The following is an 18,195-nucleotide window of genomic DNA, read 5'->3' on the forward strand; positions in this document are numbered from 1 at the left end:
TTCCCCAGCTCAGTCATTTACGCTCAACACCCAGGCCCGATCCGGGCAATACTGCCTAGCAGCACAAAGTCATTGGGCCAGGTGAGAAGAAGGCAGTTGATTTGCTGCACTGGGGGCAAGACTGAACCCTCCGTGAATGGAGGGTGCAGCTGTCCCTCCACCCGTCGGGAAGTGATAGACAACATCTGGTGTGCATTGATTCGAGTCGCACCAGGCAATCTGGCCGCAATGAACCATGAGTCAGGTTCTCTGTACCTCCCTGGAAATGAGGCACAGTGTCTGGTGCGCGATGATATGAGTCGCTCCAGACAATCTGGTCACTATGAACCAAATTATGAGTTTGCCGTGTGTTGTACTTGGCCCTTTTTGCAGGGTCATCCCTGAACTTTTTGCCTTCCTCCTGGTATTTTTTCTGACCTGGTTTTGGTGGTGTTAGGACTCTAGGCACTTTATCACTGCTGTCCAGTGTAAAGTGCATGTGCTCTTTATGGTAAACATGGTAAGATTGGTCTACACCTGTCTGGCGTATTTTATTTACATATCAGTCACTTTTAAAGTGGTATCTCATATACCCAGGGCCTGTAAATTAAATGCTACTGGTGGGATTGCAGTGCTGTTTGCCCCACCCACCAAAGTAGCCTTTCGAACCTGTTTATTGCCACTTGATGTGGCACATAAAGTTGTTGCTACGTCTGTGGCTTCCCTTTTACTGCAAATCAATCACTCCTAAGGTAGGCCCTAGCTAGCCCTATGGGCAGATGAGCTGTAGGTAAAAGGTAGGACATGTGCCTTTACTGTGTGGCATGTCCTGGTACTGATAAACAGTGATTTTGGTTTCCCACTACTGTGTGGCTGCCCTCTCATAGGAATGCATTGGGAATTCCCTAATATGTGTTTCAGTGGTAATTCCTGATATGAGAGAAGTAGTGTGATCAGGTTAGGTATGTTTGGAATGGTGGTAATAATTGCTGCATAAAGGTGTTCGCAGATTTATTATCACTATTCTACAAATGCCACTTTTTGAAGTGGGTATTTCTGTGTGCTATGTGTCTTTTTGCCTGCCTGTTGTGAATTGCATGTCTGATTCTGGAGTGACAGAAACTGGGGAGGTGCAGTAGCTCCAGAGGGGCTGGGTGAGTCAGTGCTAGGCTGAATAGGCCAATCTGCATTTGGAGTAGTGGGAAGAATAGCACCTGGGCCTGAATAGGACTGTGCCTGCCATCCACAATGCTGGCTCCACCCCCTGAGGTGTATCTGGGGCCAGAGCCTACACTAACGAAGGAGGTTGTTGTGCACTGTTTTAACAATGTTTAAGTGTTACCCAGAACTGGTTTCTACTGGGCACAGAGCCCTGTGCCAGGGGGAGAAGAAAGACTTGAGATGGTATAAGTATTGGGGCTGTGACCCCATAAAAAGTGTGCTTACTGGGATCTGGAAGAGAGGACTGCTGGGTGCCAGGAGGAACCGCCACAAAGGACTTCCCCTCTGCTGGAGGGCCCTGCCTGGGCCCAACTCTGACCTGGGTGATTCCTGGGATTTAGCGTCAGGGGAGCTCTTCTTGACTCCAGAGACAGCAGAAACTTGGGTGGAGCACTTTTGCTCTACTCCCTGACAAGCACGAGAGAGGGTGCTGCAGAGGTGCTCCTTGGAGAAGGGGAGCAGCCAGTGTGCATGTTGGCGCCTCCCCTATGCTCAGTGCTGCATATGGTGGGCGCTTTGCAGCTTGTTTCAGAGCCTGAGAAGAGGGCTCCAACTGTGCTCATATTGAGCACTGTGGCCAGAGGTGTGTGGTGGGCACCAGTAGATTCATCCAGGAGCCCGGGCGGGGCTCTTGTGGTTGAGGAGAGCAGCGCGTGCGGCCGATCCTGTTGCGGGCGAGACCGCCGGTGAGAGGAGACAGAGCCTCACGGGCAGACCGGACAAGAAGAGAATGACCGGAGCCTCGCGGGCTCCCCTCTGCTGCTTCCCACCTTACTCCCGTGAGCAGAGCGGCAGGGAGGTAGGAATCCTCCCGGTTCCCATGCAATTCAGCCAACGGCTGGGAGTAGAAGCGCTCAGCCCCCAAGGGGATGGTGAGTGGGGCTGAGCTCCCTTGCAGGACGCTCTGGTCGCTGTGAGGGCGAGAGCATCATTTATTTGGGCCAGGGCAGAGGTGGGGGAGCCTGGTGTCGGCTACACCTCCCCCCTCGATGACAGAGACGGCCCTGAGGCACTTTTTGGGTGTTGCCCCTAGTTTGGGGGCGAGCATCGGTGTTCGCAGCTGCACCGCCCGATCGCGGGCAGCTGCGGGGGAAACACAGAAAGCAAAGAGAGCCCTGACTCTTAGGACAGAGGGCATTGGAGGGGTGCCCCAGACGGGCCCCCGAAGTTCAGGCCAGACGGCCTGGAGATAGCCTCCATGTTTTGGTTGGGTGTAAGGCCCTGAGGTGATGTGTGCACCTTATTAGTGTTACTGTGATGCACTGGTGAGTTAGGATGTATGCCTAAGATGTTCATGTCATACTGTACTGAGTTATTGCCTCATTTGTGCCCTCTGAAAGTGGGTACATTGGTGCAATGTTGCAGATGTATGCATAATGGGCTTATGCTGAGTGTACTATTGCCAGTAATTACTGGTTGTTTGTAATTCCACTAACTGTGAGTTCTAATGGTTATGACAGTGCTTGATTGGCCCTGTAATGTATATAATTCCCTGTAAAGTCACACCTAGTGCCAGGTGGCACATTGTATATATGTGATTGCATTCTAATGTGTTTAATGAGTAATACAAAGGCTATTTTTTATATCATTTTCTGCGGAGTTTTTTTGGTGGTGAGCCTAGTGTGTGCTGCTGTGTGAGTGTGTTGTGCAAACTATTTACACATTGCCTCTGGGATAAGCCTGACTGCTCTGCCAAGCTACCAAGGGGGTGATCAGGGGTTATCTGTGGTGTGTAACTCCCTTGCCCTGACTATATTGGTGGTTTCTGCCTGGCTTAGGTGCATGCCCTATCCAACCAGAAATCCCATTTCTAACATTGGATTGGATTGGATTGGATTGGATGTACATTTGTAGAGCGCAAATTGCTGCCCGGAGGCGTCCAAGCGCTAGGAATACCATGGACCCGCACAATGGCCCAGGAGGGGAGAGAAGTGAGAGTTAATTAGACTGGATGAAATAAAAAGGTTTTCAGCTGTTTGCGGAAGGCCAAGAGATTGGGGTTGGCTCTGAGATGCAACGGAAGGGTGTTCCAGGCCCTGGCAGCATTATAGGAAAACGTCCTGCCTCCGGATCTGGATCTTTTTATTCTGGGAGCCATTGCAAGGAAAGTCTGACTAGAGCGTAGGCTTCTGTTGGGCATGTAGTGGGTAATAAGGTCCCGAGTAATCCTGGGGCCAGTGTTCCAGAAGGCCTGGTGTGCTATGCACATAGCTTTAAACATAACTCTCTGGCGCACCGGTAGCCAGTGGAGGGTTACCAATCCGGCCCTCACTGACTGTCTGCGGGGGAGGTCGAGTAAAATGCGTGCTGTGCAGTTCTGGACTATCTGAAGCCTTCTCAGAGTGAATTCAGGAGCACCAAGGTAGAGTACATTGTTAAAATCAAGGCGTGAGTGAATTAAGCCTTGTACGGCTGCTTGTTTGGCTTCCAAGGGGAGGAGAGGGAGAATTTTCTTTTGCATCCTCATGATGCCAAAGCATGTGGCTGAGAGTTTTGTGGCTTGTACGTTAAAGGACAGGGATCTGTCCAGCCAGACTCCGAGACTCTTGATACTGTTTTTAGGAGTTGGCGGGGAACCCAGACTGGGCGGCCACAGGGAGGCGGGGAGGCTGAGATCTGGGGGGCCTAGGAGCATCAGCTCGGTTTTGTCCCCATTCAGTTTTAGGGACGATAGGGACATCCAGGTCTTCACTTCCTCTAGGCACTCTATAAGCCCGCCCAGTGCAGGTGGGTTGGCTTCCTGCGTCAGTGAGACCACCAGCTGTGTGTCGTCCGCATAAGAGATGATCTTAATCCCAAATGGGCGATCGACATCAGCCAGCGGCCTCATGTACAGGTTAAAAAGTGCAGGGCTTAGAGAGGAGCCCTGGGGGACTCCGCATTTCAAAGGTCTGCTGGTGGACACAGACTCGCCCTCGAACACACGGAAGGATCTGTCCTCTAAGAAGGACTGGAACCAAGACCAGGCTTTGTCCTTAATCCCGACCTGGGACATACAGTGCAGCAGGGTGTCATGGCTGACCGTATCGAAGGCCGCGCTGAGATCAAAGAGGATCACTGCCACTGATCCTCCTTGATCCAGGATTTTCTGGCTTCCTCGGTAACCATGAGGAGGGTGGTCTCAGTCCAGTGTTTCGGTCTAAAGCCCATCTGGGTGGGGTCCAGTAGGTGGTGATCTTCCAGGAAGTTTATTAGTTGTTGATTGATATATTTCTCCAGGATCTTACTTGCCCATGGGAGCAGGGATATGGGGCGATAGTTACTCAGGTCAGTGGAGTCCAAATTAGGCTTTTTCAATAAAGCTCTGACCATGGCCTGCTTCCATACGGTCGGGACCGTGCCAGAAGAGATGGAGGCATTTAAAACCTCCCTTATGATGGGCAGGGTGGTCTGCGAGGCTGCCATTATTATATCTGGCGGGGCTGGGTCATCAGGGGATCCGGATTTTACTTTCCGTGCTAAGGGTTCAAGGGTAGCGAGATCCAAAGGAGGGAAGTGAGTCAGCGTGGGTAGGTGTTGACTGGAGGGGGAGGCTGTGGGATAGAAAGGAGGGGCTAAGGGGGTGGGGTTTTTCGGGGGAAAGGCAGAGTAGATGGAGCTTATTTTCTGATGGAAAAATTCGGCAACATTATTGCAGTGGGTGGTGGACTTGTCCGCCTGCAAGCTAGGGGACGGTTTTGTTAGTTTTTTAATGATTTGGAAAATTTCCTTGGGTTTAGATTTAGCAAGCAGAATTTTCTCCGAGAAGTATGTGGCCTGGGATGCTTTTATCAGTGTTTTATATTCACTGATGGCTTCTCGATAAAGGGTTTTATTATCTGCAGAGTAATCAGATCGCCAACGTCTTTCTGATTTCCTGCAAAGTCGTTTCCTGTCCCTAAGAGCCTCCGTGTACCACGGGGCAGTTTTGTGAGAGCGTATGAGCGTGATTTCCTTTTTAGGAAGAGTGGCGTCTAGAGATTGAGTGATCCAGTTGACATATGCCTGGTTTGCTAGGCTGGGGTCGTCTTTAATCAGGGGTGGATTCTCAGCAAGTTTGTTTGGTTGTCAGCGGTGAGGATAGGACTTGCGTTAGCGCAGTACCACAGTGTCGCATGTTTGCACTACAAACTCTGCATCTTAGACAATCATGATTTTGGGGATTTCGATGCCGTGCATCCCTGAAAATGATTCTCAACAAAACAATTGCCAGTACTGCCCATTAGTTTGACAACTTTTTAAATGCACAAACATATTAAACATTTGTCGCATCACCACAACACCAATTGTGACTGACTTAGGGCCAGATGTAGGTAAATCATATTTACCTACTCTTAAATACCGAATTTTACCGATTCGGTATTTGAGATTCGGTAAATATGAAGGGGGGGAGATGTAGGTAATTCCAAATTGAGAATTTCCGAATCGGTAGGATTCGGTATTTACCGATTCGGTAAATACCGAATCGGTATTGCCCATTGATTCCTATGGGCCATAAAACCCATAGGAATCAATGGGCAATACCGATTCGGTATTTACCGAATCTGTAAATACCGAATCCTGCAAGGGTGCAGGGGGTGTTACTTTGACACCCTCTAGCACCCCAATTCCGGACTTGTGTGCCATGTGCATGTCTGTGTGTCACATTGCACAGATGTGCATGCACACCTGAATTCGGTATTTTACCACCCAATTGGATTGGGTGGTAAAATACCAATTCTTAAGGGCCTGTGACACTCTTAGGAGTGTCACCTACATGTGGATTTACCGAATCGGTAAAATTACCGATTCGGTATTTTACAGAATCAGTAAATTTACCGAATCGGTAAATTTACCGATTCTGTAAAATGATGACCCCTACATGCCAAATCATAAATACCGGTCGGTAACGGCCGAAATCGGCCATTACAGACCGGTATTTACTCTCCTACATCTGGCCCTCTATCTTTTATTTTTTGTTAATTCATAAATATTTTTATCAAACTGTATCTAAAAAATTTTTAAAGATTTTTGAAAAGTAAGCGGAAGAGAAGAGTATTTGTGTTAGCATACTGTGTGAAAAAAGAAATGACAAACAAGGGGCTATATTTCAAGGTGGGATCATGTACAGCGACTGATTCATTCACTCATTCCCATACATACAGTGAACCTCTCATACATCTTTCTCTGACATTCCAGGTAAGGGATGCCAAAACACAATATAGGACGTACAAATACACAAAATTGAAGTAAGGTTAAGTGCAAAAGAAAAGGAAAAAGAAAGAGCGTGAAGTAGCCTCACCCAGGTTCAGCAGAAACAGAAATTTATCAGTGGTGGGGTACTATTTTAATTTATTCTCCTTACTCAAGATGACAAAGAACTGTCATCTAACAAGCCATCTGAACCATTTTACAATTTCATCATTTTTAACATCAAAATATTCTCTCAAGAATGGCCGTGAACAAAAAAAAGAGGGTTGACCCGTTTCGAAGCCCCTTAATTCTGGGGGTTCTCCTCAGGACCTCGAGGGTTCAGTCCTGCAAAAGATAAAACAACTCTTACTATCCTGTATCTTGAGAACCTTCTACTCTAAACCGGACAAGCATATCAGCGTCTTTACCTTGTCTTCTTAGTACACCTCCTTACGATATCCCGCTTCGGAGTGTCACACGATCTCATAGAGTCAGATAGCCATCAATTAACTGTATAAAAATAATGGTGAGAGCCTATAGTCTTCGGTCATAATTAATTCAAATCTAGTCAGCTTTGGCATTCTTTTGAAAAACCGAATTACCCTTTCACTTCTAGCTGATTCACAGGTAAGAAACGCACTGGGTCGCCGATCTTTATTCAAAACCGGATCCTGCGTGAACAGAAGGAAAGCGTGTCACTCAATGTCCCCGGTTATAACGGGAGTGCTTGTCACATTACTACGTCGCCTATATCGCAGTGTATCTCCTCGTGGAACTGCTATTATTCGCTATTATCAGGGGCCCTGCACACCTTAGTTATGGACTCGGTCTCCTCTCCCTTGCACGGCGTCTCTCGGTCCGCCGTCGCACTTCCGTGTTCTCGTTTGCCCGAGTCTAAAATGTCACGTCCTCACCCTAGGTATTCTGGGAGTTGTGGTCCGGATTGTTGTATTTAAAAAAACAAACCTATGTGTGTGAGATATGTCCAAAGTTTAAATCAATCATATATTGATGGTGACTTAAGATTGGAATCGGGATGGAGTCGAGCAGTTAAATTAATGTATGTAGGAAAGTAAAACTCTTCGTTTTCGTCCTAGGTGCATACTAATGGGGTAGTTTTTTTCTAGAAAAATCGTTCTAGGTTGTTTGGGAGTTGTGGTCCGGATTTTTTGTTTGTGAAGCACCTGAAATATGTCCAAAGTATTTATAAAAAAGGAATTGTTGTATTGGTGACGGCTTATGTTGAAAACCGGGATTGAATCGAGCAGTTGGATTCCATATGATGAAGAGAAGTGGGAATCTTCGCTTTCGTCCTGGGACCCTATTTATAAAGTGGTTGTTTGAGTGAAAAAGATTGTGTCAGGCTCTTTGTAAGTGCTTAACTTACTCGTTGTTGCGGGTTAGTACAAGTGAACAAGGGGGGCTCTCGCCATTAGAGATGGTATAATTCGGACATTTCGTTCAGTCCAGTCACTGCAGAATTATATTTCAGAATCAGAGTTGCCTCTCGTAGCGATTACTTCTCCTCCAGGTCGCCTCCTTTACGGTCGGGGTCAACCTTGGAGATCACAGTCCATTTAAGGTCATTTTCTGTGTGTGAGTGGTCCATCCAGTGTTGCACGAGTGGTGCAGTCAAGACATTTTTCTTTATCCGCGATTTATGTTGATTGATTCGCTGTCTTACCTCTAGGCTGGTTTTACCTATATAGAGCCTGTTACAGGGGCATATGATTCCATATATAACAAACTTGGTCTTGCAGTTTGTAAATTTTTGATGTTTCCATGAGATGCCATTGTGTTGGAATACATCTCCTTCCATGGTTAAGGGGCAGCACACGCATGTACCACATTGATGGTGGCAAGTGATGGGTGGTAGATTCATATACTCTCTCAATGTTGGGAGCTTTGGCTTTGGCATTGCTGCTCTGACTATGTGGTTTGCCACACTTTTGTCTTTTTTTAATGCGAAAAGCGGCGACTCAATGAGTTGTTGGTCTAGCTCCCTGACCAAGTGCCAATTCTTACAGATCTCTTTTTTGAACCTATTGGATGTGGGACAAAATGTAGATACACAGACTATCCTGTTTTGTTCATTTTTGGATTTTTTAGTTAGGCGGGAGTCACGAGGTGTCCACCAGGCTCTTTTGAGCGCACGTTTTAGCAGTTGTGCTGGGTAGCCTCGAAGTGATAGCCTCTCTTTTAAGGAATTCGCATGGAACATATATTCGTCCTTAAAGGTACAATTCCTGCGGAAAATGAGGCACAACATCTGGTACATGATTCGAGTCACACAAGACAATTCAGTCACAATCAACCCACGGCCGTGCTCACTGTACCTCCCTGGAATGAGGCATAATGTCTAGTGGCAATGATATGAGTCACACCAGAAAATCTGGTTAAAATCAGCCCACAGTCGGGTTCGCCATACTTCACTGCAATGAGGCACAACATCTGGTGTGCGATGATACAAGTCACACCAGATAATCGGTCCCACACACACAGTCACAAGTTCAGTAGTACTGCACTAGGTAGAATGATGCACTACTATGGATTGTCCCTCCCTCCGAGGGTCGTAATCTGTGTATAGACTACCGCATGCAATGAGCATGCAGTTGGCGCGTTGCATGAGAGAGATGCGGCACGGACGACGAAGCAGGTCACGTTGAGTCCCGCAACCGATGAATCCACTCACCACCAATGAGACGCTTGTGCGTGAGGAGATCCAACAATGCAGGGGCCACACTCCTTAGATGCGGGTATGGTTTGAGTGCTCCGCACAAGGCAATCCTGTCTCCAGGCACAATACTTAGTTCCACGCTCACACTGCGCTGCAGTCAGGATCCAGCAGATGAAATAAGGGTTTGAGAGGACACCACTCTCCGGATTAAACATGTAGATAGTGTGGGTCCCTCACAGTAGTGTCCCTGAGACCTCCACAAAGAACAGGGGGCATGCCAACAAGTCCTTGGAGAGCACACTTCAGGGTGCCATACAGCAGCAGGTAGTCAAGCCAGCTACTATTCAGGCAGGGTGCAGAGTTCCTTCCAATGACAGTCTCCTCGTGGTGCACAAAAGACTCCTCAGGCAGTGTGCAACAGGCAGTTCAGGAGGTCTGGTCTCACGTCCCCACAAGTGTATCTCTGCCCTGCTGAAGTATGACACCAGTATTTATACTGTAGTGTGCCTTTGAAGTTGGGGTGGTTCAGAGGGTTCCCCTTTAAACCACAGATGTCTTCCCTAATTTTCAGTCCTGTTTGCCCTGAGGCCTTGAATGCAAATCTTAATCTTTAGTGGGGTCATAACCTGGCTTCCCAGAGGCCAAGTGTCAAAAGTTCTCTCTCCAATCTATCCAACCAGGTCCTCAAATTGCATAGATCTATGGTTCCAGCTGCATGCTCAATGTCTATGGCTGTCTCTGCTGAATGTACAGATGTGCACCCCCAGCCCCCAGTTAGGACTGGAGTCAAACTAAAAGCCACACAAAAGAGTTTAGCGCAGAGAAATGTCTACTTTCTAGAAGTGGCATTTCTAAGCTATTGGCAAATCCACCTTTACCCCAAGGGAGGAAATGTCATTGTGAATTCAATGATAGTAAACAAAACGAGACTGCTCCACTGTAAGCCACCACTGCAGCTTAAAGTAATCTCAGCCATTCCCCATGTTACCCCATGGGGAAGCAGAACTTATAGGTAGTGAAAACACGCATAGGGGCTGTTCACCACCTGGGTAGGGAACACATGTGTATCTTCCCTGCCTTTCACCTATCACTTGCTCCACCCCCAGGGCTCATCCTAGGGGTGCTCTGGTGTTAGAAATGCCAACATTAGCATAAGTACAACTGCGCACACACAGGCCTGCAATGTCATGCTTGAGACATGGTTAAAAACACCATGAAGCTACTCCCTGCTGTGAGCTAAAACTGTAGTTTAAAAGTCATTCAGCAATTCCCCCATGTTGACCCATGGGAAGCGCAGACCTCCTAGATAGGGAAAACCCACATGAGGATTATTCACTACCTGGGCAGGGAACACACATGCGTTCCTCCCTGCCTTTCCTCTACCACTTGCCCACCCCTCTGGGCTTACTCTAGGGGTGTCCTACTGGTATTGAACAGCCCACTAAGCATCTCAGGGAACAAAAACAGGTGTGCAGAAATCATGAAAGACACTGGCGTAAACGCTACGCTGGTGAAGATAAAATCTGCTATAAGGATGAATTGGCCAAATACAAACTTATGATTATGCATGACAAAAGAATATTCTACACAGCCCAAATCGAACTAGCCAAAAACTCAAATAAACAACTCTATCAAGTAGTCAATAAGCTAGTCGGCCGACAACCAGTGGCCGTCCCTGTTCCATCTCAATCCCTGTGTAACTCTCTAGCGGATTATTTCTACGAGAAAGTAAGCAAAATCTATTCGGAATTCTCAGCATATACTAATCATAACATACAGTCCATGTTTACGAATCCTCTAGACCACCGCTTCATTCAGTTTGACACAGTCACTGGGGACCAAATCGCCAAGATAATGAACACTATTATAGCTGGATCAGCCAATGACCCTTTCCCACCTAAGGTTCTTGCCCCTGACACAGACTTAATAGCCCCAGTAATAACACAAATCTGCAACACCATGTTCACATCTGGAATTTACCCCACCTCATGGAAAAAAAACATTCTAAAACCTCTTCTGAAAAAAACACATCTGGATCCAGAGGGTACTAAGAACTATAGAACTATAGCTAGCCTACCTTTTCCGGCCAAAGGGGATGAAAAGGTGATGAACCAACAACTTTCCAAATACATTGAAGACCACCACTTGTTAGATGACACTCAGTTTGGGTTTCGAAAAGCACATGGCACAGAAACAGCTTTAATTAAAGCCTCAGAAGATATAAGAACTTTTATGGACCATGGAGGCGCAGCTGTGCTTATATTGTTAGATCTGTCAGCTGCTTTTGACACGGTCGATCACACCACCCTGATCGACCGTGTCTCTGCAATGGGTATCCAAGACAGGGCAAAAGAACTACTGTCCTCCTTTCTTTCCAACCGGACCCAGGCTGTGACCCTGGGCTCTTTCCATTCTGCCCAATTGACGCTGCCGTGCGGAGTTCCACAGGGCTCATCCCTAAGTCCGACACTTTTTAACATCTATATGTCGGACCTAGCCAGAGTCATAAAGGCTTATGGGATGGGCCTTACATCCTATGCGGATGACACCCAGTCGGTGCTCGCAGTGAATAACAATGGAGAGAAGGTAGCAGCCAGCTTCCAAGAGGGCATGCTGGCCATCAGTAACTGGATGACCAGCAACTGCCTAAAATTGAACTCCGATAAAATGGAGGTCATTATCTTCGGTAAGCTATCCCCTTCATGGTCCAGTTCCTGGTGGCCACCTTCATTAGGTGCCCCACCTAACCCAGTACCCAAGGCCAGGAATTAGGCATCATGTTCGATGATAGATTGACTTTTGTACCTCACGTTAATCTGGTGGTCTCCGCAGCGTTCCACAAACTTTGATTGATCAAAAAAATTCTTCCATATCTCCCCGTGAATGCAGGTAAAACTCTGGTCAGCACACTGGTGATGTCATCCTTGGATTACTGCAACGGGTTGTTCGCTAATGCACAAAGCAGGGTTATTCAAAAACTGCAAACCGTCCAAAATGCAGCCGCCAGAATGCTGCCAGGGACCCCCAAATTTAAACCCATCTCCCACGTGATTAAAAAGTACCACTGGCTAGCAGTAAGGAACGGTATAAAATTTAAGGCACTATGCATCGCCTATAAAGCCTCGCGTAAAATAGGCCCCCAGTTCCTAATCAAAATTGATCTACATACATTCCTAACAGACTGCTTCTCTCTTCTACTGCATATCAGTTAACTGTACCACGCACAAAAATGGGGTTCTGGGGCGACAGGCATTTTGTCGTAACAGCAGCGAGACTCTGGAACGCCCTCCCGCTGGAGATCAGAGACTGTCAGTCATTATTACTCTTCCGTAGGATGATAAAGACGTGGCTGTTCAACCAATAATCCTGTCCACCCTTTCTGCTTACCGTCTGCAGCGCCGAGACGCCCTAGGGCATTTGTGCGCTTTATAAATTTCATAAATAAATAAATTAAATAAATAAATAAATGTGCACACCCAGGCCTGCAGTGGCAGGCTTGAGACATGTTTGAAAGGTAATTCTTGTGGGTGGCACAATCAGTGCTGGAGCCCACCAGTAGCCAGTGCAGTACCTGCCCTGGGTATGTGGTATACCTCCTTACAGGGTACTCACAGGTACAGCACCTACACCAATCAGGTAAACACCACTTCCTAGCATGTGTAGGAAGGGTACACATGCCTTCACATTGTATTATAGTGGGAAAGTGCCTAGAGTCTTAATGCCTCAAATAGAGAAATTGCAAAAATCAGGAGGAAAAAGCTAAAGGTTCTAGGGAAATCCCCTAAGCAGGGCCATGTGTAACACTCTCCTTTTACAGCTGAGAATAGACATGTTCTGTTTCACACAGGCTTCTACTGGCATATGCTACAATGTGTCTCTGAGTATTCGGATAACCATTGTGTTGAGCAAGAATTGCTCATAGCTCCTCCGGGCTCACATCAACTATGATCTCAGTATGCAACTTGAGGTCAAAATAGGCCATTTCAATTGCATTCTCAATTGCATGTGTTATGTCTTTGAAACTTTGGTCATATTCAGAAGACCAGTGAAATGGGACATATCATTTTGTTAAATCTCTATAGGGGGCACTCACTGTAGCACAGTCACAAATGTACCTTGAGCAATAACTGGCCATGCTTAAGAACAATTGCAGAATGGTGACATCTTGTGGGGAGCAAGTAGATGACAGTGCTTGCACTTTGTCCTGGTCAGAAGTCAATCTACCAACAGAGAATATGTGCCCAAAGAATTTAAGTTTGGTTTTGTGAAACTCACACTTTGCTGTATTCAGAGTGAGACTTGCATCAGTAAGCAAATGGCACACTTGTGTAAGAGCCTTGTCAGGCCTCTTTTATGTTGTCCCAAACACTAGTATGTCCTCAGTGGAATTGAAATCATGTGTAACAGGTGGCATTATTTGGAGAGTGAAATCCTGAAATATCTCAGCAGCAGAAGATATTTCTAAAACTCAGTCTTTTATATCTGAACAAACCAACATGAGTTGAAAAAGTAGTAATGTACCTACAGTTATCTTCCAGCTCAAGTTGATGGTATCCTTTGTTTAGGTCAAGGCGGGAGAAGATCTTGGCTCCGTTCAGCTGCATGATCAAGTCCGCGATGTGGAGACCAAAATGTCTTTCTCTCTGGATTGCTTTGTTTACCTGGCACATACCAATAACAATGCACACTGCACCTTCACTGTCCATTTTTACCACCACAGCTAGGAGCAAACCCACGGTGTGTGACCTATAGACGTTTCAATGATGTCATGCTTCAACAGTGTTTCTAGTTCTTTCTCAAAGGCTGCTTGTGGATGAAAAGTGACTCTGTGGTGCCAGTGAGCAACAAGGTGAATGTCTTAATTAATATGGAGTTGCACTTTTATTTTCTTGAGTTTTCCTAGGCCATGAAACAATGATGGAACTGACTTACAATTTCAGACTGAGCACAAAGGTTGTCATTGATAAATATCAGTCCCAAGTGGGCAGCAGTGGCAAAGCTAAGTTGGCATGCACTAGATGATGTTCAATCAGCACCTTCACTGATGTTGATTTATGTCACATGGTTGCTGTAAACGACCCTTGACTTTGGAACAGGTTGGAAACATCCTACCTGTACACTTTCGTGTTTGACAGAGTAAGGAGTGGCACAGGAGATAGGCTGTTGAACTTTTCTACTGGCATTATTAACACTTTTGTTTATTGGCATTTCAACAGTTACAGCAATACGCTGTTGAACTTTTCTACTGGCATTATTAACACTTTTGTTTATTGGCATTTCAACAATCACAGCAGTTACAGCATGATATTGACACTGAATCATTTTCATTTAGTAGCCCTCGCTATAGGACTTACAGTGAAAAAAGTAGCAAACTAATTCCTACGTGGGATGAGGTTATGGTTGCGCTTTCAGGAGGTCTATATGCCATTAGACAATAATAATAATCATTCTAGCTCCAAAGTATAACTGTGTCCATGCATAACAAGTCTCATCATAAAGTGTGTGAGTTATACCAGTTTCGGAAAGTAAAGAGAGGCGGGGAGAAATGCAGGGATGGAAGAAAAAAGTAGGCATGTCAGCTCCAGAGCAGCTGCCCAGAACACTTTTCGTCCCATAACATATTTTGTCTACGACTCCAGGGGCTGTACAACCTCATCCCTATCTGGCTTCATTGTTGCGGGCAGGACTTGACCCACAGTCTGCTTTCTCTCCAATCCTCCACAAAGTCAACTGCAGTCCCAGGGGATTCCCACTGATCAACCACTTCCCTCCGATGAGGAGTAATAGGTCTGTGTTGGACACCCCTTGCTTCCTCTCTCTGAAGCACCTCTTCCTCAGCCCATGCCCAGCACATGACATCTGTCACCTAAGTTTCCACATTAGGTCCCCTAGGTGATTTCCAAGCCATGGCCACTCATCGATTGGCCAGGGCAAAGTCCTCAAATCTTTTTGGGGTCTGGCCTACGGAAGAGGCCCAATAGTCAAGTGACCTAGACAGGGTCTTTTTGAGTCACAAAATTACCTCACCCCAGAAACCTGCGAGCCCAGGGCATTCCCATGTCATGTGTCCAAAGTCAGCATCCAGTTATAATTAGCAAGTGAAACATCTAGTCTGAATCCTATTGGGGCAAGGTACATCCTGTGAGTATACTTGTATTGTATGTATTGGAGGTTCACGCTGCAAGAGACTTTCTGTGGGTTTGCAAGCACCCTCCCCCATTCAGTGTCTATCATGTCCTGGCCCAAGTGAGTCACCCAGGGAGCCCAAATGGCATCTGGAGGTTTCTTAAGAAGCCCATATAGAGCCTTATAAAATTACGAGGCTAGGTGAGTGCCCTTTCCCAGCATCAGGAGTAGCTGCAGGAACGCATCTGTGGGTGGCTCCGCTGCCGCAGTTTCCCTAATGGTCCCATAAGGCATGTGTAAGCGCTTTGGAGTTAAGAAATTGTCCCACTTGCAGGCCAGTCTGCTCCACTAGGTCTCTAAAGGGCTTTAGGACATTCACCAATCCTGCCTCTTTCCAGGAGTTCAATTGCCCTGCAGTAAAGAAAGTCAATGGGTTGTAGTGACGGAGACCCACCAACAGGAGTTCAATGGCCTAGGGGTCACTGTACCAGTATGCTGCAGCCCACTTCGCCAGCTAGCCAGGGCTGTGGAAAAAAGAATACCCGTGCAGGGAATCTGCAGCATCGGGTGCAGCAGCATTACCAGGAACAGTCCCTGGTTGTTTACAGCGCTCAACTGTCCAAGGTCCGATAAGCCTGTTCCGTCAAGCCATTTCATGATCCACTGAAGCGGGGCTGCAAGAAAGTACAATTCAAAATCTGGTATTCCCAGGCCATCCTCAAATGGGGGCAGTGGAGGGTAGCTAATGCAACCCTCTGACATCCGCCATCCAAAATTATTTCCTGCAGGAGTGAGTCGAGTTTTCGAAACCAGGTTGCCTGGATTCTCACCGAGAGGTTAACGAAAAAATATCGAAGCCTCCGGAGCATGACCCTTTTAGAGATCACAATGTGCCCTGTTGGTGGTAACTTTTGAGAGTGCCAAAAGGAGTCACAGGATTTCAGGGACCAGGTGGCCCCCTCCAGGTTCCTCTCTCAGAGATCCTCCAAATCGTGGAAGACCTAGATGCCTAGATATTTAAAAGTTCACAGAGCCCAAACTATGTCAGGTGGGAAATATCCGGCAGCTATCAGAAACACACTTTTGCACCAGTTTACCCAGAGACATGAACACCTTCCAAATTTCTTAAGGAGCCGCATGGCCCAGGGAATATCACTCATCCCGTCTTGGAGGTAAATAAGCAGATCATCTACTTATAGTGAAATGACATAGACCGTACCATCTAGCGTAATGCCCCAATTTATTCCCTCAGTTCAGAACATTCCTGCCAGTGGCTTGATGGCCAGGGTGAAAAGGGGGGTGACAAGGGCAACCCTATCTGGTGCTCCTGAATATTTTGTAGGCTTCTGAAATCGTGCGCCCTGTTTTAACCCTAGCCATTGGGTGGGTGTAGAGTAGTCGGACCCATCTTACCCAGTTTGCGCATAGTGCCATGCAATACATTGTGGGCTTCAAGAAGTCCCAACGCACTGTTCCGATGGCCTTCTCCAGGTCCACTGACACAATCACTGCAGCGGGGTCAGGTGGCTGGCCATGGGCATACAGGATTGAGTAAAGCTTCGGAGGTTGTGAGAGGTATTACGGGCTGATATAAACCCGTTTTAATCCACATGAATCAGGGCCTGCATATGGGGTAACAACCCGGTGCTAATATTTTGCTGAGTATTTTAAAATCAGAGTTTCGCATAGAGAGTGGTCAAAAGTTTGAGGGCTCTACATCTCGTGAGGTAGATTTGGGCAGGGGCACCACCAAAGCCTCCCTCGTTGTTGCAGTGAGGTTTCCCATCTCATAAGCTCCCGCATACATTCCTCCCAATTTAGACTCCAGCTCACACACAAACCCCTTGTAAAACCTCAAGGGGAATCCATCTGCACCAGGAATCTTACCTGTCACAAGGGCCTTGATGGCATGTCTGACACTAGGGTGCCAAGTGGTTCCTGTTCCACCTGTGGGAGGGGCCAAAGTGGCAGTTTCTCCAAGAAGGTTTCCAAAGCTGTCGGAAGGCCCATCTCTGGTAGGTGATAAAGGGACATATAATAAGACTTGAGTGTTTCATTAATATGGTTTGGTGAGAAGATGACTGCCCCCTCTGCTGACACTAGGCGAGTGAGACAGGTACCCATACTCTCCGAGCAAACCAGCCAGACAAGGAGCCGTTCCAATTTCCCTCCTCTTCATGTACCTAATTTACGTAGGTTTTAGAATCATGGCATGAAAGCCAATCAATTATACAATTTGCATGTCTCCAGCAAACACGGAAAGGCTCCCGACTCCCATCTAGCTCATTGTTCCGAACATGGACATCAACCTCTAACTTCTGGAGGTCTCTTTCCAGGTCTCGGTGAATTCCCACTGATTACCTCAGGCTGTGCCTTCTCATCACAACATTAAAAGTCTCCCATTCTAGGACACGACTCAACACCGATCCCAGGTTAGTGACAAAGCATTCTCCAATCCCGTCCCCTAGGGAGTTTCTATAGACGGCGTCCTCAAGGAATGTTGAGCTTAGCTGCCACGTTAATATGAGTGGGCATTTGGCCACTAGTTGCAGCATCAAAAGGAGAGGACTCTGGTCCAACAGGGAAGGCCCAAATATTCTATGTTGATTTGGAGTATACACAGTGGTCAATACACTTATGCACCTGGTAAAAGCCAGAGAAGAAGGAATAGTCCCTGTCTGTGGGATGTTGAGTGCGCCAGGGGTCATCCATGTCCCAGTGTGTAACCCAAGAGGCCATACCAGCAGCTGCTGTATGGGTTGTTGCCCCGTGAGTGGAGGAGTAGAGTGGTCCAAAGACGTTGTGAAGAACACACTTAAAATCGCCTCCAATGAGGCACAACCTCCCTGCCAGTTGAGCCAAAAGCGCCGACAGAGTGTGAAAGAATGAGCTTGATCAGGATTTGGTACATAGACACTGCCAAGCGGCGGAGGTTTTCCCCAAAGTCGCCCCACAATCAAGACATATGGGCCATCCTTGTCTATATTGTTGTCTTGAAGGGAAATCCCGCCCTTACCTAAAGCAGCGCCCCCCTTGCAAAG

At 47.0% G+C, this 18,195-nt stretch overlaps 1 long non-coding RNA gene across 2 annotated transcripts; it reads right to left on the reverse strand.

The window, feature by feature from the left end:
- Positions 1 to 6,523: 6,523 nt before the first annotated feature.
- LOC147699004 (uncharacterized) lies at positions 6,524 to 7,194 on the reverse strand. 2 transcript variants are annotated; one of them, XR_015299245.1, is made up of 4 exons: positions 7,163 to 7,194; positions 6,954 to 7,022; positions 6,780 to 6,861; positions 6,524 to 6,696 (listed from the first exon to the last, which is right to left on the reverse strand). It is a non-coding gene; the product is annotated as an uncharacterized LOC147699004 (long non-coding RNA). The 2 variants fall into 2 exon arrangements; XR_015299244.1 differs by having other exon boundaries at positions 6,954 to 7,179.
- Positions 7,195 to 18,195: the final 11,001 nt, after the last annotated feature.

Source organism: Lissotriton vulgaris, chromosome 8 (genome assembly GCF_964263255.1).
Source record: "Lissotriton vulgaris chromosome 8, aLisVul1.2, whole genome shotgun sequence".
Taxonomy (NCBI): Eukaryota; Metazoa; Chordata; class Amphibia; order Caudata; family Salamandridae; genus Lissotriton; species Lissotriton vulgaris.